The 22,095-nt window shown below is 45.4% G+C and overlaps 1 non-coding gene across 1 annotated transcript; it reads left to right on the top strand.

Annotated features, from left to right (window-relative positions):
- Positions 1 to 17,935: 17,935 nt before the first annotated feature.
- On the top strand, positions 17,936 to 18,060 carry LOC146808847 (U6atac minor spliceosomal RNA). Its single transcript, XR_014967117.1, has one exon. It is a non-coding gene; the product is annotated as a U6atac minor spliceosomal RNA (small nuclear RNA).
- The last annotated feature ends 4,035 nt before the right edge of the window (positions 18,061 to 22,095 follow it).

Genomic DNA, 22,095 nt, shown 5'->3' with positions numbered 1-22,095 from the left:
CATCAGTGTCCCATTCGTTATCCGAGGTTTAGCTCGGCGGTCCCAATGTATAGACAACCCAGAACAAGCGACTTAGTATATTTCTCAGGAATGGTGGGAATCAAAAATACCTTTTCGTAATTATTCTCGTACCAGTCCACAACAGAATAAACAGAGACACGGTAAAAGTTTAAAGAGTTTATTTTATAAACCTCGTGTCCTAAGATGCAGCAGTTTGGCTAACATTAGCAGACAAACGATTAAAATCAAAACCATCAGCATAGTTACAATACCATAGAAAATGAAAGGTGTAATCATACTAAAATGACAGTGGATCTAAGCCACCTTCCTTTCTCTAGCACACTAATAGTATTATTATTAGACTAGTAAAAGGTCTCTAGGCTTGAATGGGGAACCCCATACCGTAAAGATCAGCTCAGTGAGTTCACATCACAGGATCAGCTATGCTCTGCTCCTCAGAACGCTCTTCTTCCGAATGTAATGAAAACATGTACCACTGCAATATTAAAAGCACCCGACTTTCAGGTATTTGCAGCTGCGTGCGTGTTATGGCTAAACTAGTGGGCCGATCAACCTGAACTCAACAACATACACCGTCTAGCGACCCAGACTGTTTCTTTTACACTGTGTACAGACCAAGGTTGCTGCTCACTGTTTGGGATGTTAACAACAGACAGTCCTCATGTGAAGCAAAGTCGAGTAAGCATTTCTCAATTTAATAACATGTGACTACAGTGTTGTGTGCAAAAGCAGCAAAAAGCGGCAAGATGGCTTTCTAACAACTAACGCGGTTGTGCTAACTTAGCATTGTACATATGTAGATAACGATCTTCACTACACCCCCCCTTGATTGGACCACTAACCAGTAGGAGCGCACTTGCAAGAACGCAGAGTTCAAGTTTGACAGAACGGAACCAAGGGCATGAATTGTAAGTCCATATAAGGTAAGTGAAAAAGTTCGAAGATAAAAAAATAAAGAAAAATATATAAAAAAGGATTGAAAAAACCATTAAAGAATAAAAAAATCATTGAAGTTCTTAGGACAAACTGAAAGTGCAAAAGTCAATCCATCAATGTATAAGCACAATGAGTTGCAACAGCTTCCAAGAGGAAATCATTGGAACGTTCCGCCAAATTATCTGCCATCCAGTTCAGGACGGGGAAGGAACATACATGCTCCTCTACCACCGGAGCCTCCAGCACCAGACGAGGACAACTGGCGTGTTCTTCAAGATAACTTCTTGCTAAGAAGTCAAACGCAGCCGTTCCGATGTCCCAATTCCCAAGGAGTCCATGTGCTGCTCCACAGGCCATAATCCCGACACCAGAACAGTCCAACTCATGAGCCACTAAGGGGCTCATTAGCCGATCATAATCCGGGACAGGAGACACCGAGTTCGACAGACACAAATCCAGAGCCCATTGGAACGGACAATCTAGGCAATGAAAGACGGGCTGCACACAAGTAAAATAGGGAAACCGGAAGGACAATCCATAGGCTATGCTTAGAGTTGCCAGTGGTAAAGTGCCATAGTATTCAAGCATCCGGTTACGAAGATGGAGCAGCCGGGACATGTTGTCGTGTGACGCAAGTTGTGCATCCATAGTGCAGGGCGCAGATCAACAACAGTATTTAGCTATGAGGGCAAGAAGTAAAGGGAGACCTCCGAAGACACTGCAAAAAATAGAATGAAAAAAGGACGGGATCACACCAAAAATAGTTTGAAAAGAGGTCACGAGGCCGGAGCCCACAATTTTAAAAAAATGAGCTATGCCACTTGTTGACGAGGCATTAAAGATAGTCTGTATCAGGGTCCCAAAATGAAGTGGGAGATCAGTATTCAAAAGCGCTTGCACCTCAGTGCGGGTGTTTGCTACGTGAAGGACAAATGTTTCCCGGGATGAAGTCAACGCGACTTTTTTTATAGACAATAGAGCCCTTATTCTGCTCATCTTGTTGAACTCTGCTTTCAAGGTTGGAATTGACGGCCAGATGGATACATCGAGCCGGCCATGCGGGGGTGGGAACAGGACGTTATTACAGCAAACTACTCTCTGTGATACAGTCACTATGTAGGGAATTCCCACTAACAACCCACAGCAAGCTTCATTATTTAACAGCAAATAACTACCGTTAGCAAGCAGCGTAAAAGACGGGGTTATAACCGGGACAGGGATCCCTTTCAGGACGCTAAATTAGGGGCGTGCACATTACATGCACCATGCAATTGAATGTGTCTACACACAACAGAGTGATCCGGTGCGGAGACCTCCTTGCCGTCTCTCACACATCTGTATGTGAAAGGGAGCGAACAGACTTCATGTAAGAAGGCAGTACCCAACTGTTCGTACCTGCCCAAGGCATAATGTTTCATGCACGAACTAAACTTAAACAGGGGGAACGGTAACGTGATCAACCCATGTACAAGCCACACAGCAGAATTCAATTCAGCAAGAGAGAAAGGCAAAGGTTCTAACTTTTCAATGTGCAGTAATGAATATGTAGCATCTTTCATGGACATGAATTGCTGTTTTGCAGTTAAATTAAAAGGAAGGAACAAAGATGAAGTATTCATGTAATCCCAAGGGACCTTCCCTGCCTTTAAAGTTTGCAACGTCCAAGCAAACTGCATAATCGAGCGCAACTGATTTTGACCATGATACAATACAGACAAATCATCCTGTACAATGTCTACCACAGACGATACAATATTATCTAATGTATAAATTCTACAAGAGAGGGTGTTAATACTATTATCTATTACAGCCAACACTTTTTCCATATTGGCCTGATCAATAGCATGTAATCTGGATGCAGCCTCAATTTGTGATAACTTCCAAACTTCGTTATAAACAGCAGACACCCATCTTTTAGGCCTGCCAACAGCAGGACCCTTAACAAAATCATTCAAATCTATTTTGTCATTTAAACGTGCTAAATGAAGTTTAACAGACGCTAAAGTGGAATGTTGCAGCCAAGACTGGCATAACTTCCCTACTGAGTAGGTAGTTACAGTGTGAGAAGATTCAAAACGAGGGTCCACACGAACTTGTGTATACCCCTGCTTTAAATCCAGAAACCGATGTTGATAGGAGTCTGAACTCGTTTGCCACACAACCACCCTTCCGGATTCAATTCAGAAATATTGAAGGACGTGTTGGAAACCTGTGTCTGCAACATAGCAAGGGATAGATATGTATGATTACCCCAATTGGGGTAAGCACCCAGACCCGGAACGGAGGGACAATTTAATCTTTTAGAAGTAGCCAATCCAAAACAGGTTGTCTGAAAAATGGACGAATTTAAAAACAATATGTGATTCAGGATCAGACAGGCACGATGCAAAGCTTCTGTTCCCTGTACTTGCCATCGTTTGGAGCCCCAAACCGATTTAAGATGGACTGTAGCCTTCCACAGATCATACCCGCCAATTGCCAACTCGTCCATAAAGGACTTGGAATACAACAATTGGTGTGTGTCAGTCTAACCTTAGAAGCAGACTCAGGCGCAACTTTAAAATAAAAAGAGGCCGGATTTGACACACTAAAATCAGAAAAATAGGTGAACTTTTCCACTAACGTGGCAGAGCTGCCCAACTTAGGGGCGGGGCAGTGTTCCCATTGTGTATAATTTACAAAATTTCTAAACGTATTTGCCTTGTGTAGGAAATGTGTGCCATAATGTTGATAACAAAATTGCTCATCATAATTAGCAGTATCTAAATACAAATCCTCAGCATCAAATGCAGCATAATATTTCAAATCAGAAAACAGTGCTTCTATGGCCTGAACATCCCAATCATCTGAGTGAATGTTCTGTTTAACCACATCACCCATAGAAACACGAAATACATTTGGCACATTAATTACTTCAGTGGGGCCATGAATTTGAAATTTTACGGCATCCCAAGCGATCCCATCACGTACAGGCCAGGCAGTAATGTTCACAAAAGTCTGGTCCCTCTTCATAATGTGCGATGAGGAGTGGGGGGCCAAAGTTCCATTAATTAGTCGAATCGTAGACCTTTCATTCAGGTAGTGTCCATTGATAAGTCAAAAAAACACTGCCACAAAGCCAATGGACATAAACAAAAAAACACATATGAGCACCAGCCAAATGTAAGTCCAAGGGGGTATTAAAAAATGTCTTTTGAACCAAGCCACAAAAATTGAAACTTTGGACGGGGCAATGGAAGTCATTGAACGAGAATCAAAAGAGTCTTGTGAGAGGGCAACTGTGGTGGATTGTAAAACAGGCAAGGTAACATCCGCAGGATAAGCATACTCAACTTCTTCAAGCACACCACTAGGTGTTTGTGGCAACAAGGGACCAGTAACGGCATGCATCTCGATGGCAACATCAGGCACTGTGTTAGAAGCTCGGTCCACAACAGAATTTCTCAGCATCGAAGGACAGGAAACCGCCGGAGTCATACTAAGAAGAATCGGCCACTCGCTGTAGTTTGACATTGTCAATCGATATGTACCTGTTATCCTTTCGACCAGGAAGTGGAGGTAAAATGACTGTTCTAGTACCCTGTACTCCAAGCACTGGAACCGGTGCACGATAAGAGGGGTCGAACTCCTTCTTGTTCTCCATCTTCTCACGGACCAGATCACCAACTCGAGGTAGCCAGCCGACTACCGGAATCTGAAGTTCAGCATCAGATGAGGAGGGTACGTGCTCCTTCGCTAGACTGTTTCTGGCTTCTTGAAGATTCTGCAATACAGCACAGTGTTCATCTACGTCAAAGGGTGCGGCTGATGCCGCCATGTCTAGACCATCATGGTCTGGAACAAACATTCGTACACCAAAGAGCATCATGTATGGGGTCCGCTCACCCAGAGACCTTCTAGGGAGATTATTAAGTGCACGTTGCACGTCATACAAGTGGGCTAGCCAGTTCCGGCCAGTACCCAAAATTCTGGTTGTCAAAGATTGCTTTAAGTCACGGTTCATTCGCTCCACTACACTATTACCCTCAGGCCGGTATGGAGACGAAAATTTGACTTGGACCCACAAATTTCTCATGGCCTCTTTGTACGCCTTAGAAGCGAACGCCGGGCCCTGATCAGAATGAAAGGTACCACATGCAAAACTCCCAACAAATACACGCAAATCTTTTATGACAGTGCGAGAATCAGCACTCCTTTGTGGCCACACCCACAGAAAACGTGTGCACGAATCAACTGCAACCAAGATGTATTTGTACGCAGTATCAGAGGTAAAAGGACCGCAATGATCTAAATAAACACAACTCATTGGTTTATTAGAAATGTACAACTGAGTTTGTGGTGGGCGCGCCGCAGTTGAAGGTTTAATCTGCTGGCAAATGTCACAATTAAGAACATAAGCTCTGGCTTGTTTATACAAACCGCACCACCAGTAACGTTGTTGTAACAGAGATACAGTAGCTGCAACACCGGCATGCGCGGACGCCATGCCCTCGTGAGCTGCTAATATCAAAGATGGTCTGCAGTCCGCGTTGGGAATCAATCTGTCACCAACGTCATTAATCCTCACTAATGGGACTTTATCAGGACTTAAGCGATAATGGTAACGAGCAGGGAAACCTCTCGGTGGCTTCGTTCTCTGCTCTGTAGCAGCAATAGCTGCCAAGATGTCATCATCGATCTTACTTTTGGATCTTGTAACTGCTGCTACTAAATATGTCACCACTGCTGTTTTTGCTGCCTCGTCAGGTAGGCTGTTGCCGACAGCATGGACACCAACTCGTTGGTGACCAAGAGTGTGAATTACATTCACGAGAGGCAGACATTCTTTAAGATCTGCCACTCGAACCCAAAGCAGTTTATGCTTAATCGTGCTACCTTTGGAATCATGGTAGTCATTCTGAGACCAAAAATGTAGATTGTCGTTGTAAGATTGAACACAATAAAAGGAGTCACTCACTATAAGGGTAGTGACTCGTGGATCAGCAAACTCCAGTGCAAGCACCAGAGCATGAAGCTCCGCCAACTGTGCGGTACAATCACCCAATGACTGCGTATGCATGACATCGGACTGGAAGTCACCATTTACGAAAGTACCGACTACAATTGCGCAAGCCGCTGAATAGGCGTGCTTTGATCCAGTTGCGGGTTGCGCAGAACCGTCAGTGTATATGACACAATGGTAATCCTCAGGACAGAGGAGCCGTATGAACGAATTCATACTGCAAAAACTCCTGAGTCTGAAGTGCCGCGTCAAAGATAAAAGTGACGTCCGGCGAGGTCAAGGAAGTGGCCCATTATATCCACCTTGGAAGCAAAGCTTTAGAATTCGGTACACTTGCTTTTGTCACCGCCTAAAGGGCAGGATAGGGTGTTACCACCAACATGCATTTACCTTGCGACAGAGCTCGTTCTTTCAGAATCGCCATCTGTACTGCCGTCAGAACTTTCTCGACAGCGGAAAAACGCAGTTCAGCCGAAGTGTACAAGTGAGATTTGTAAGCAATGGGGACGATGTCGCCCTCATTGAACGTTAAGTATGTGAAACCAACTGCGCCGGGCACTATTCTTATGACCAGGTTAGTGTGGTTATCACGCGTCAGTAAGTATTTAGAAGCAAGAAGATCAGCTTGCAACAACTGCAATATAGCTGAATGCTCTGGCAGCCAACAAGATTTGGGAAAAGTAAGTTGTACCAAGGCATAAAGCGGCTTGATACGCTGGGCATAATCCGGGATGTAAGTGCGACCGAAATTAAAAAAACCCAGCAGGGATTGTAATTTCTTCAGTGAAGTAGGAGCACGGAGGCATGCGCACTTCTCTAGAAAGTGCGGAGCCAATCCTTGACCTTCATTGTTGAGTTCGTACCCCAAGAACAACACTGTATATTCTGCAATGTGCGACTTCGCAAAGTTGAATTTGTAACCGAAGTCTGCAAACAAAACAATAATGCGATCAAGGAGACCGAGATGCGGGTCCAACTCGTCATCTGTGAGATAAATGTCATCCACATACGAGTACGCATCCGGGTCTACACCCTCCAAGAGGGAGACCACGCGAGCGGCAAAGACTCCCGGGCTATTCTTATAACCCATTGGTAATCTTTTGAATTGTTTTTGTTTGCCACCCGAGGTGAACGCCGTCCACTCACTACTAAGAGAGGACAGGTTATGGCTGTAAAAGCCATTGGAAATGTCAAGTGTGGTTTTAAACCTTTTCCTCACGAGACTATCGACGAGAGCCAAACTGTGGGTGTTCTGTACTGCACAGGTCCGGCAATGAGAGTTTAGATGCCGGTAATCCAAAACTAGGCGGTACGACCCGTCAGGCTTCGTCACAGTGAACAAGAGATTATTCATAGGTGACACACATGTTTCGATTACTCCTTGATATTCCAATTGTTCAAGGATCGGCGCGACGTGAGGTCTAGCTTCGCGACGCATGGGGTATTGGGGTTGAGGTTGGGGCGTAGTCCGCAACGGAATCTCATGGCCGGGAGACATTTTATTAGCACAATATATAGGAAACTTGTTCAGACAAAATAGACTAATGTACAAAAGAATAACGAAAAATATATATATAAAAAAGTGTGCACTATATTGTCATAGCGACCGAATATGACCCCAACAACAGCTCTATTTTTTTCTTTCTATGTTTTTATTTGTTGTGTATCAATCTATACATTTCTTTGTATACATACGCTTAATGTCTCAATTCAACTTTCCCAAAGCTCTAGATACAATCAAATCAAATCAAATTTTGTGATCAATGATTTTTTAAGTTATATGTACAATTGTTCTATAAATCGTTCATTCAATTTGTGCATTGATTTACACATTAATAATTATACCCATATCAAGTACAGGTATATTTATAGCTCGCATAGGAGAGAAAGACAAAACGTGTATAACAAAAGAAAACTTTTTTAAAGTGAACATGTGTTAAGGATAATATCTCATTACATATAGGTCGACAAATTACTTTACAATTAATATCAAAATTTAAACAAGGCTCTATTCAGTCACATCAATTACTTTCCAATTAATGTCAAAAAATCTTTGTGCATGGCTCTATTCAATCACACAGAGTGTGATTGAATAGAGCCATGATGTATATGAGCTTTGGGAAAGTTGAATTGAGACATTAAGCGTATGTATACAAAGAAATGTATAGATTGATACACAACAAATAAAAACATAGAAAGAAAAAAATAGAGCTGTTGTTGGGGTCATATTTGGTCGCTATGACAATATAGTGCACACTTTTTTATATATATATTTTTCGTTATTCTTTTGTACATTAGTCTATTTTGTCTGAACAAATTTCCTATATATTGTGCTAATAATTGATTTAAACCCTGCTATAGGAAACTACATTAGGGGTACCCTTGTTACATTGCACTACGGGAGACATTTTATCCCATACTTTTTAGCTAGGACCTTAGGCACCGTGTGCGCAAAGGAGGGGAGGATCACCTCCTCCCCTCTAGGAGCATCTAAAACGAAAGCCGGGGGCCAATCTGCCTCCGCCAACAGAATATCATAGGTAGTGGTCAGATTATCCCAAAAAGCCCCTTGAATTGTACGTTGTATGTCACCTTCAATTTGAATAACTATATTATACAGTCTATCAGGGGGAGACACCCGAGTGTCAGCAGTTTCAATATTCACAAATATATCAGTTGCTGTCGCCACCAGATATGGACGCAGTGCTTGTCGCACTACTGTAACTTCCGCCGCGCTGTCTAGCAGCGTTAGCGCCCATGTCAGGTTCTGAAGCTGCGTCCGTACCATCTGAGGCATACCTCGCTGTCAGTGCAGCAACTTTCTTCTTCTGAAACGGGGGTCTTTGACTTGCAGATTCCTCCTGCTTGCCTTTACCGTCAGTCTGTCGGGATTGCTCACATGCTTGTGGGGCACCCCGACTTTTGCCACCGCCTCCGCCACCGGACTGTGAAGCCGATGTTTCCTGTGAAGAACAAGGAGAACGTTTGTTCAGAAACCTGAAATCGATCAGGTGACTTAATAGTAGCACGATCGCGCAGATCATACGTGCGTTCACTACCTGACTGTACTGGAGAGGCAGGACGAGACCCCTGTTTCTGTTGCTGCTTCTCCTGTTTTTTCGCCCGCCAACTTTGTTTTGGAAAATTAGTGCGTTCATCCTTACCAGACGAGTTTGCCTTTGTTTGCTGTATTGAATCAGGATTCTTCACAGTTGGTTTAACACCTAAAGCGCTACGAACAACTTGTTTATAGGCATTCGCGATAATTTTCGTGAATTCCCTCGGCTTGTCGTCTTCGTTCACTGCGTCTAATTTATTAAGCACTTGGAATTGCATAGCATCTCCTTTGAGGTTGCCCAGTATAATGGTAGCAACCACATCGAACACTCCGACAAGCCGCATTCCCAATTCTACGGTAGCCTCCGCTCCGTGATTCTCCTGAACACGTTTAATAACGGAGGGCAGTACTGACAGAGACGGAGTGCCAAAGCACTTTGAGTATGTCGCAGCAAAGACCTTACCCCATTTCTCACAATCGGCTATATCTGGGACTAAGTCTTTCGGCAAAGTAATGGTAAGGATCCTGTGTTTTTCCACAGAAGTCGTATGTGGATAAACCGCTTCCAATTGGTCAAATTCATCATCATCATCATAATCTTTATTTCGATCACAATGGACCATAAAATAATACAATAAAGTTGCATAAAAACATTTTTACACATTAAGAACGTTTGGAAGGGATAAAATACATAAAAGCGATCATGGATTAAAAATCATTCAGTTGATCACGTGCTCATGTTGGACTTGATATAACGATTTCTGACAAACCACATTGCAGTTAGAAATTTGGCAACTGCAAATACGGTGGGAGCCGATAGGTCTGTCTTTAAAATTCTGTATGCAGGAAGATAACTCCTGATACCTAGATTTTCTCAGGAGTGGGATGAGCCAGTACTTCCGAGATCTGTTATATGCTGGGCAGAAGAATATAATGTGCAGGTCACTCTCCCGCGAATTTGCACATGCTGGGCAGTGAGCCGTGGTGTGAGTTTTAGCCCAGTGTTCAGTATGTGCCCTCAGAGGAAGGGTACCATAACGCCACTGCATGTATAGTTTCCTTGTTAATGGGGGGCCAACATCATCTAAAACGGGCTCTAAACTATACAGGTCTTTTATAGCGAAAAAGTGGTCACATTTCTCAGCAAGCCAATAAGGGAAATCATTCCTATTCTGGGGGCGCTTGCCCACAACCGAATTAACCATAACAGGACTAATAACCACCGCGTGGTGGTCCGTCGGTTGTCCCGCAACAGCAGGTGCCCCCACCTGCACGTTGCGGGACACGGACTGCACTAAAGCCCTATGTACTGTAATAAGGGCTGTGTGAAGTACACGCAACTCAGCCACCGTAACCTGTAGATAGCGGGGATGATGCGTATATCCGGCTAGTACCGGCCATGTGGCCCCTGCAATCGACAAAGGGCCCATTCTCGCTGGTATAACCGCATGGGGAAGGGCGCCATTAAACCAAATGCTATGCTGCCAGGCAGAAATAGGAATTTCCTGAGTCCTATATGGCGTATAGTTGGCTGGTAGCTGCGTGGCAGTATAGGAGTGGAAAGTATCATCGTCTTCACTCACCGCCGGCAAAGTAACCCAAGAGTAGAACAACTCAAACGGAAACAACGCATCGGCACAAAAATCACAGCCATACCATCGTCCAGAACCCCCTACTGTGCCAAATGACGTTTCAGGGGTGCTCGGCTATGAGCCGGAATATCGACCGCCATTAGGACATAAACAGTAAATCTACAGTCTATTAGTAGCAGAAGGGTTAAGATTAAATAACTTTTTTAATGATCAAGCTTGAAGGAACCTATTTAGTCGAAACACAGGTAGGTTAAACCGTCACTCCCGTTATCCGCAAACCAGAGTGAGGGTGTTGTGGACTAATATAAGCACTACTAAGGCGTCTCAAATCAATAGACCAAACGTTAGGTGCGCCATGTTGTAGGGATTCTGCTTATGCGCAGAACTAAGCGCAGGAACCCAGGCCCTCAGTGAATTGTGGTGTACCAAAAACTCACCTCAGAACCCAGAACCCCTTATCCGGCCAGCATCAGTGTCCCATTCGTTATCCGAGGTTTAGCTCGGCGGTCCCAATGTATAGACAACTCAGAACAAGCGACTTAGTATATTTCTCAGGAATGGTGGGAATCAGAAATACCTTTTCGTAATTATTCTCGTACCAGTCCACAACAGAATAAACAGATTCACGGTAAAAGTTTAAAGAGGTCATTTTATAAACCTCGTGTCCTAAGATGAAGCAGTTTGGCTAACATAAGCAGACAAACGATTAAAATCAAAACCATCAGCATAGTTACAGTACCATAGAAAATGAAAGGAGTAATCATACTAAAATGACAGTGGATCTAAGCCACCTTCCTTTCTCTAGCACACTAATAGTATTATTATTAGACTAGTAGAAGGTCTCTAGGCTTGAATGGGGAACCCCATACCGTAAAGATCAGCTCAGTGAGTTCACATCACAGGATCAGCTATGCTCTGCTCCTAGGAACGCTCTTCTTCCAGATGTAATGAAAACATGTACCACTGCAATATTAAAAGCACCCGACTTTCAGGTATTTGCAGCTGCGTGCGTGTTATGGCTAAACTAGTGGGCCGATCAACCTGAACTCAACAACATGCACCGTCTAGCAACCCAGACTGGTTCTTTTACACTGTGTACAGACCAAGGTCGCTGCTCACTGTTTGGGATGTTAACAACAGACAGTTCTCATGTGAAGCAAAGTCGAGTAAGCATTTCTCAATTTAATAACATGTGACTACAGTGTCATGTGCAAAAGCAGCAAAAAGAGGCAAGATGGCTTACTAACATCTAACGCGGTTGTGCTAACTTAGCATTGTACATATGTAGATAACGATCTTCACTACACCTGCTAACCTTGTTCAAGATTTAAAGCATATCATTGCACCTTATTGGACCACCATCATCAACTCCTCCTTGGCCACTGGGTGTGTCCCTGTTTCCCTCCAACATGGCCAAATCACTGCTATCCTCAAAAATGTTACTACCAACCCCACCGACCTTAACAATCTGCGTCCCATCTCTAATCTTCCTCTTTCTATCAAAGGCTCTCGAAAAATGTGCCTTGCTCCAACTGGACAAGCACATTGACTCTTTCTGCCTTTTGGACACATTACAGTCAGGCTTTAGAAAGGGCTGCAGTACTGAAACTGCTATGCTCAACATTGTTGATGACATCCATCACTCCCTCGACAAGGGAGAGGCCTCCATTCTCATTCTTCTTGACCTCTCTGCGGCTTTCGATACTGTTAACCACTCCGCCTTACTCAACACCCTCAAAGATCGTTTCGGCTTCAATGGTCTAGTCCTAAAATGGTTCACCTCCTTCTTTCAGCACAGAATTCAACAAATTAAAATCAGCAGTTGTCTCTCTAAACCTATTCATGTCCCCCTGGGTGTTGCCCAGGGTTCTATTCTCACTCCCTCTCTATTTAACCTCTTCATGGAACCCCTCACCCTCATTCTCAAGCAAGCAGGTATCAACTACCACCTCTATGCTGGCGACACCCAGCTTTACTACAAGATCGATTCCCAAGCTGACATTCTGCACCTCAATGATGGCCTGACTAAGATTCAACACTGGTTCCAGCACAACCACCTTAAACTCAACCCTAAAAAAACGGAAGTCATTCTCTTCGCTCCTAAAAACAACCAGCTCCCGTTCCAACTCTGGATCTCTGACCTTAAAGCTCTCATCTACTCTTTGTCCACTTCTAACTCAGTTTAATCCCTTGGAATAAGCATTGACCACAACCTCAGCCTTTCTCCCCACATAAAAAATACGGCCAAAGGCTCTCTCTTCACCCTTCTCCACCTCAAGAAAATCAAACCCTTCATTCCTGCTGATGACTTTAAATTAGTTGTTCAATCACTAGTACTTTCTAGATTGGATTACGGTAATGCCATCCTCTCTGGAACACCGAAAGCCCACTTAGCCCCAATCAAAACTGCCCTTAACCTCGCGGCAAAACTTATTTCTGACTGTAAGCGGTTCGACCACATCTCACCCATCCTCAAAGAACTCAAATGGCTTCCCCTCGAAGGCAGATCCACCTCCAAGAATGCTTGCATTACGCACAAAGCCTTGCACCAGCACACCCCATTGTATCTCCAAGACAAACTCCACAAAGCGGGTTGTGCTAGAGAAATGAGGAGCACAAATACTCTCGTGCTAGTACCGCCCTTGGTAAACAAGAAATCCACCCAGTTACGCTCTTTCTCCGGAAATGCTCCCACTATCTGGAACTCACTCCCCAAAGAACTACGTTGCAACCCCTCCTACCTTAGCTTCAAAAAAGATCTCAAGCGGCACCTTTTAAACAAATTCTGGGGGCCTTAATCCTGCCACCAATCTGGGTTTCACAACCCGCTCATGAAGGTTCTATGTTCCCGCCACTTTAAACCTGACTTACTACCCCCCCCGCTCTTCTGTTCCTGTCTTATACTCCCACCCTCCCCCTACTAGTTCTCTTATAATCACTGCCTACGCATTCATGCTTTCACCTCTCCCATCACCCGCCTCACTTCCTCCATATCCCCACACTTTCCCCACCTCAGACCTGATTCACCCAATCGAGCTTAATTACTCAAGATCAGCTATTGCCAAAATGTATTCCTTATTTTCGTGTTCATGTAATTATGGTTCTTGACATATTGTTATTATTATCATTGTCTTGCATATTGCCTCCTTGTAATAATGTTATACTGCAATTTGTTTCTCCCTCAACCCTTGTAAAGCGCTCTGATACCTTTGGGTCTAGCCAGCGCTACATAAAACTGTTTTAATAAATAAATGCATCTGCCCGACACATGGAGCAGCAGACGAGACCAAAGTGTTGTTTTTTGGATCCATTTCACAGGGGAACAAATAATTGTGAGGAAAGAGGGGTTAGAGTTGTTGGTTGAAGTAATGGTTTTTAGCAAGTGAGGAGGAATGAGACAGAGACAAAGAGGGAATAAGAGAGAGGGAGGAGGGGCAGCAACAGAGCGAGAGAAGTAAACTCTGTTGTTTGAAGAAAGGTGACAAAACGAAATTAGCGCTTGACTGGAAAACGTGGTAAAGTGACGCTAAAAATGTGTTGGGTTGTGAATAAAGCCAATCTGGCCACTTTTTTTTGTTTTGAAACCTTTTTTTTATCTCCGTTTCGAGACTGCACTTTGGAATAGAAAAATGTCAGATGAAATTTGCAGCCAAAGTGCTTCTTTCCTTTTTGATCCATTTCACAGTGGAACAATCAAGGAACGAGAGGGAAAGAGCTGTTTGTTGAAGTCTTGGTTTTTAGCAAGTGAGCCGAGGAGCAAACCTAATGCCATCCGATGTCCTCGCTGGAAAATGTTATTATAGCGAGCTGCTACTGTGGAACTGGAGAACTGGTGCTCACGTAAAGCACTCCAATATCTTCCAATCTGGTTTGTGTTACAACTACAAAACAAGCGGGCGTGTCCTGCCTGCAACTGCCGGTAGGAGAAAGTCCTTTAAGAAAATAGTGCTCACATACCTTAAATAAAGCATACCGATAACAACACATGTAAAAGGGGTAGTTTTTATGGGAGAAAGGGAGGTACTAAGGAGGGGCTACAAAGCCTATTTATAAACCAAAAATCACCATTTACAAAGGACAGTAACAGGAGCTAATTGAAAAGATGGTGGAAAATGGGCTGAACTAAAAGTCCATTCCTGAATACAGCATGTCTCGAAGAGACAGCGCAAGTGCTACCTAGGCGAGACCTAAAAACTAAATTTTCATCACAGGATGAAAACAAAGTACTCAAAGCAAATCTACATTGTTCTTCCAAATTCAGAAAGTAAAAATGTGCAAACTCAGTATTCGTCTGTCTGAAGCAGGGTCAGATTGGTAAGGCGGGCACTCATATAATGGGCTGGTACCGATGTTGGAGTTGTGGGCTTTTTTGGCTAGCGTGGATGTCGATTTGGCCTGTATCTGTGCTGTTCATATGTCGCGAGTGGGGGCCTGAGCAGCCTTTTCTAGGCAAATGAGTATCGATTACCTGCTTTTTTTACCAATGGGTCGGAAGTGACATTCACAGTCTCTGGCTGGGCCAGTCCATTAATGTATGCAGATTGAACAGGGTCAGGGTACCTGAGCCAAAGAGTCCCCACCTATATTGAAGTGTGGTTCACAACTGTGAACTAATCCGTGGATAAAGAGTCTGTGCAACATTTGTATTTTTTTTCTCAGCTAAGTTAAGAAAACATGCCTTTTTAGAGAACTCACCCTTTCATACGACTTAAACATGAAAGCAGTGTTTTGCGACAAAGCACAATCCACAATGCACAAAAGTGGGCCACTTTTTTTAGTGTGCCCAGGGCTCTTTTTCATTCAAATCCAACCCTGGTCTGAAGATCTCAGACTTAAGCCCTGTTGGTCTCCTTCTGTTTAGATGCTACCTGTAAGACTGCCCTTACCAGCTTGATGCAGCGTGAACAAAGGGTTTTTTCCCGCTCATGAAATACAGAAACTCGAGGTGAACCCAAAAAGACACTAGAGCACAGCGTGCAATAGCTCGAGTCATTTAACCCTAAAGCCGAAAGGTTTGCCGGCACAACTTCACCAGCTGGCAAAGTGCAGGAAATGAGGAAAATTCAGTTCAGAGAAAATCAAAGTTCAGTTCATCAGCATGCCAGGCATATAGGAAATATCAAAGAATAGCCAGACCACTGTTCTTTTCCCACAGGGCAGTTATACGCCTGGTTATGCATAGTTCCTTCCCACAAAAGTATCCTTTACGCAGTTTTGTACGATGTCCATTGGTTAAAGTCTATGGTCTGTTCATGGGGTGATCATTACATTACCAATTTGATTCGGAAATGATACGTAATACCATTGTCCGATGTTCATCCTTTTATAAAAAGTTACATGTCACTCCTCCTTGGAACTAGGATTTTCTTTGTAACTTATCATGTCTGTTCCCAAGCACTCTCTTCTGAGCTTGCAACAAAGACAACACAGTTTAGTACTAGTAGAGGGAGTGTCCTTTATTCAAACCTAGAGAAAGAAACTTTACCAAAAATTCCCACAACTGTTAGTGAAGTCATTTCAGCTCATTATAGTCTTTTTTGAAGGAAAAAATGAAAATGCTTGTTAAGGCCTACGGAAACCCTACTAAAACATTATTTACTAAAAAATATTAATCTTTCAGACATTCACTTGAATATAGATGAAGCAGTTTCATTTGTGATTAATATTTCTTTATAAAATGTATAATCAAACACCATTTTGTATTCTCTAAAACATTTACTCATTTACAAAATCATTTATAAGGCAAACTCATTTCCCCTTGACATTTTGAAATTGCAGGTTTCCATGATAGAACTGCTAGGTGAACAAAAGTAATTTCTCGTTTTCATTTTCAACAATTACTGTTAATCCACTTTTGCTACTAAATTAGTACTTTTTCTCTAACTTTTTATATTACTTAGTTAAAACTTCCATTATGAGGTCACACATTTTAGTACAGGTTTCATAGCACATAAGTATTGTGAATTCATTAATATTATGTCTTTTTCTCTCTCTCATTCACAATGCATGTTTTTACGATGCAGATTTGAGCTCTCATGTGTTTTACGAATCACGCCGTCTTTTTAAGTATATATTAGTATCACATTAATTATCCAATGAGCAGGAATTGACAGAGACAAATCATACTGAGAAAATTACGCTCCATCAAGCTTCACCCTGATAACTACCTGCATCGCCGAGGTTCTGCTTTTGTTTCTTTACATATATGTTGTTCGTACACGTGGAGCATTCTGATAACCTTGAACGCCATATGCCTAATGAAATAAATAGCAATAAATGAAGTCCCTTCCTTCACAAAGCGCAAGGTGTTTTCTGTTGCTACCCCATTTTAAAGCAGGTGTTTCAGTGCCTCTGAGAAAGAGATGAGGCTGGGCAGAGGCGGCCACAAGTCCCGTTCAGAAAGTACCGCTGCGATGACGCAGTGACCCGTAAGTGTCAGGCCTGACCTCTAAACCGGAAGTAGATCTACGTGCAGAGCCAGTGCCTAGAATGACTATACCTTGGCTCTACTCAAGCTTTAGCCCAGAGGCTGCGGGCCTAGAGTCACCGCCTGGTGGTGGGGTGGGGGTGGGGGTGGGGAGACGGGTGGGGGGGGGGGGGGGGGAGGGGGGAGCACGCCTGATTTCCTTGAAGGCCAGCCAGCTTCTCATTTTTGTAAGGATTCTACAGACCTCGTGTGAGAGGATGTCCAAGGAACATGTGACAGAATTGCCGCTGACCGCGGCCCCCGCAGGGGGCCACTCGGCGGTCGGCGCCTTAGTGGCCCCGGGGCCCCGGTCACCCCTCCCCACTCCCTCCTTCGGGGGGGGGCAGGGACACAGACTGGTGCCCCCCTCCGTGTCAGGGCCGGAAGTGACGCGCAATGCGTGTCACTTCCGGGCCCAGGTGTGAGGGGGAGGCTATTTAGCCTTCCCCCACCCTCACTGGCGACCTCTTTTGTCGCCCACCTCGCCTTTCGGACGGTCCCTGGCTGCTCGTCGCTGATTCCCGGGTTCCACGCCGCATCGGTCATCGTCGCTGCCCCCCTTTACCGGTGAGTCTTGTTGCTTCCGCTCCGCCCCGGCCCCGTCCCTGGGCAGTACCAGGTCGACGGGGCCCTGTGGCTTGGATGACCACGGGCGGAGGGGGCACAAGATCAAAGCGGGAGCCGAATTTGTATGTAGTGCGGCGTGGATTTGTGCGGCGATGAGCAGTATGTTTAAGCGCCTGCGGGCGCCCGTGGGGGAGTGAGAGCATTATTGTCGGGTGCGCCGTCGGAAGTTTCTGCGTGTAGGGCACGTTTGGTGCCGAGCGTTACGGTGGTTATGGTTAAGTCTTGGGCCTATTGTGTTGTACTAAAGGAGAGGAGGTTAGCACTCCCCTTGACAAGGATGGAAGAGGTCCCAGTGGCCTTGACTATACGCATATACGGTTAGGCTCTGCCACTGACTTCGCTCCCCCCCCCGCTTTTGGCGTCCATGCTTTGGGGGTCGCGCTTATCTTTCTCTCGCTGGCGATCCCGGTTAATGAGTACACCCAGCAGCCCAGTGTATCGAGTCTCTGTTCATTAACTCCCCCCCGCACAAGTAGAGGTGTCAATTCCCATTGCCGGGGTGCGGGTAGATCTGGGGGAAGGTCCCTATGAGCGGTGAGTAAGGGGGGGGGGCCCCTCAGGCTGGCTGAGGGCGGGGGATGCTGCTCCGCGAGCGCGGCCGTCTCGGGCGTGCCACCCTCGTGGTCGCCCCGGCATGCCTGCGCGATGTAGGTTTAAACCAAAGGCTTAAGTAACCGGGTTCTCTGGTGAGTGGAGGGCACACAGCCTGACGTTCCACACCACCTCCCTCCCTCTGTGAGGGGTTATGCAAGGCCCGGTGACAGTCGCTGGGCTGCCCTACCAAGCGCACACTCTCTCTGCACTTGCTGCCTCTATCTCTGGAATGCGTTCGATAAAGATATAATTTTGGCCTGGAAGCCTGCGCCATTCTGCAGCTGCGGGGAAGACGTGCCATGGGGGCCATGCGTCACGCGGCCTCCGGAGTCTTCGTCAAGCACACCGAGCACGGCGAGGAGCTTGACAAACAGGAATGTGTGAGAGAGAACGAGGGCACGCGACCGGGAAAGAAAATAATTACCAAGAATCCCACTGTGCAAATTAACATAGAAAAGGTGCTCTAAGTGAGAAACCTCTATTTTGTTTACAGTAACTCCTTCGGCAGAGGCATGCTAACAACTCTTCGAGCTGAAGTGCACTTTGAAGAGATGGCCTCTAACTGGATTTCCAGTGAAACGATTTATATTTAGTATTGCCTCTACATTTTATTTTGTTCCCTCGGCAATTACGAGGCCTCGCTGTATGTCAATTATTCTCGGGTGGTTGACTGTGATTCTGAACAAAACGCTTGATCTCCCCCCTGCCGACATTATTTTACAATGATAAACATAGTAGTTTACACCACGGCTCACGAGTTCTAACTGTTTCGCATCTCGTTGGTGCTCGTTTCATCATTCTCCGCGCGTGTTGCGCATCAGAAATGAAGGCTAGGCTGGGCTGGTGGACGCACTGAATAGTGAAATCATGATTTTCAAACTGGCTCAGTGCAACCGCATCTATGAGGCATCGGATTTACAAATAATCGCTAACGGTATCACAAGGGACGGGGCGGGCGCTCACCTTGCATCATGCTTCTGCAGACAGTGTCCGCGATGGCGGAGATGTGCAGCGCCATCTCGTGGCGCTTTTGCCCTTGCACATGTCCACAATCTCCTCAGAATAAATGGGTAAAATTCTTATATGGGTTGATGACTACGCAAAACAGGCCGGAGTAAGTCCGTGGCGCGAGGCGGGGCGCTGGGTCTCGAGTCTGCGCGGTGGCCCCGGACGATTCGCCTAGTCTCCCTGGGCCCGGCCATGTATGTGGTTGCGATGCTCTCCCGCGGCGCTCCGGTGCCTTCGGGGGTTCGTGCGGCGTCTCGGGGATACGGTGCTCGTGCGCTGCGCGACAGTGCCTTTTGCACGTGCCCAGATTCGCGCGCATCAGACGATTCTGGACATTACGACACCCCCCTGCACCTCTAGCTGGCCTACCATTCAAGGGGCAAAACATATACATACCCGGATGCAGGCATTCGCGCTTCCATGTTTGTTTGGCCGCGCGACTTTTGGGGCCGGCAGGTTTGACGTGGTGGCCTTTCAGCTCCATACGCTGTGCTGGGGGAAGCGCCCCACTAAAGCGCTCCAATACCTTCGGGTCGAGTTCGCGCTATATAAATAGGCAACAATTTTCACAACCTTTCAAAGAGGTGCAGTTCTCGTCCAAGGGAAAGTTCACTGGCTTGGGAGTGTGGTTAGCATGGTTGACTCAAGCGAGTGGGACAGGTACACAAAGTTGTGGCTATAAAAGATAGCCTGGTTTAGTTGTGTATTCCGTGATCAAATCACGTAATCGCCGCGACGAGGATGTGCCCACCTCCTGTGATCTTGGGCTAATCACTTGGCAGATGGCAGGCTCTAGTTCATATCACAGCGCCGCAGTTTGAGTTCGAGCAAAGTTCATGCATTGCTCACATTACGCGATTACGGCCATTACTAAACCCCCCGCACCTCCATGGATAATCTGGTGCGGTGCTCGCGTGATGCGGTACGGGAAGCGTGTAATTTGGTACGATTCTCTTAAGCACCCCCTGCTTGAAGGTGTAATGTAATTACGGTGCTCATGATGGCGGTGGACCTCGCTCACGTTAGTTGATATGGGAGCGGCTGGCCATTAAGCCACGTACCCGGCGCACGGTGGGAGCGGGCATGAGCGTGCGTGGGTCCTGGGCCCTGGGACGCTTGCTCGCAAGGTCGCAGGTTCAAGTTACATTGATTCTGTTTCCGTTGGCGTACCTTTCGTGGCGTACCCCTCACCCCCCGCGCATCTTAGGTTTTGGGGGTCTCATGGGCTCGGTTTAAGTCACCCCCTGCTCACGCGTCGCACGCGGGAGCTATAGTGCGGTGTAAAGATCAATTACCGTCCGGCAGAGCACACATTTTAGTGATCACGTGTCCGTCGGCCTTTCGTCCGTGGGGCATACTTCGTAATGGCGGTCGGCCTCGCGAGCAAAGTATATTAAGGGGGGTGCGGCCGGCTAAGAAGCCGCATACCCTGTGCCGTGGGAGCCGGTAGGAGACTAGCGTGGGTTCACGGCCCCAAAACACCAGCACTGCATGGCTGGGAGCTGCCTGGGTCCCCGCTGATCGCGGGAGGTGCAACACATGTGGCGCTCCCTGGTTAAGGTTATCTCCCCCCCTCCCGTCGGCTACGCTGCCGTTGAGGGTGGGGGGGCATGCAGTGGGCTGCGTGCGGCAGGCGCGATGGACCTGGCACGGGGATCGTTTAGTATGATACGAATCTTGTAAGCTCCCCGTGCTTGAATGTGTAATGTAAATAAGGTGCTCAGGTAAGGCGCTCCAACACCTTCAGCTTGCGCTATATAATTATGCAACATGTATTGCTGGCTTCCTATAAGGCAGATAAATGATACAAGTGCATGCAATTTTCACATACGCGATTACGGGCATTAATAAACCCCCCCGCACCTCAATGGAGAATCTGGTGCGGTACTCGCGCGGTTCGGTCGGGGAGCGGGTAATATGGTACGAATGTCGTAAACACCCCCTGCCTGAAGAGGTAATATAAATACGGTGCTCATGTTGAAGTGCTCCAATGCCTTCCGGTCAAGTTCGCGCGATATAACTATTCATCATGTAATTGCAGGCTTCCTATAAGGCGGATATATGTGTAAAGAACAGAGGGTTACCCCTAATTATTATTCCTAAATCAGGGTAAGACAAAACTGAGTGGGAAGAAACATAGATTTAGGAATGTAGGTTAAATGATGAAAGACAGCGTAACTCTTGAATTCAAAGATAAGTAAAACTAAAGTGCTTTTTATACATCATTTTATTTTTTTATAGTTTTGTAGAAAAAATATATATATATCCATATTTACAATTACATATTTTGAATCTGCTATTCATCTGTAAATAAATCACACTATTCCAGATGGTTAAACATGTGTAAAATTATTTGACACAGTTGGCAGGGAAATTATCCTCAATGTGAAATAAAGTACAAAAATTACAAACGTAATAAACAAATATTTAAAGATTATTAAACAAAGGATTAAGCGTTGATATGGCCTTAGGATGTTTCCACAATCCTACGCGCGTTTCGGCATGTGCCTTCGTCAGGGGGCCATACAGAATTTGTCACCGATACCTAGGTGAGAACATGAACAATCATCAAGAGTGTGCTGTGTAATAATGTTAAAAAACAATTCAGAGACCATAATGGGTCTTCTATTGTAGCAAGTTCTATGGCTGAACAATTAAAATCACTGGTCTATAACATCTTGTTAGACATCTTCTAGTTGTGAGCTAAAAAAGAAGACTTTTCACCTTATCAATTCCCCATCACCAAAATGTGACTTTTTGCTGTACAAAAATCTATACGTTGAAGAGTGTC

The sequence above is a fragment of the Triturus cristatus genome, chromosome 7 (genome assembly GCF_964204655.1).
Source record: "Triturus cristatus chromosome 7, aTriCri1.1, whole genome shotgun sequence".
Lineage (NCBI taxonomy): Eukaryota > Metazoa > Chordata > Amphibia > Caudata > Salamandridae > Triturus > Triturus cristatus.
The sequence above is the reverse complement of the archived record's forward strand: the minus strand, read 5'-3'. Positions and strand labels throughout refer to the sequence as shown.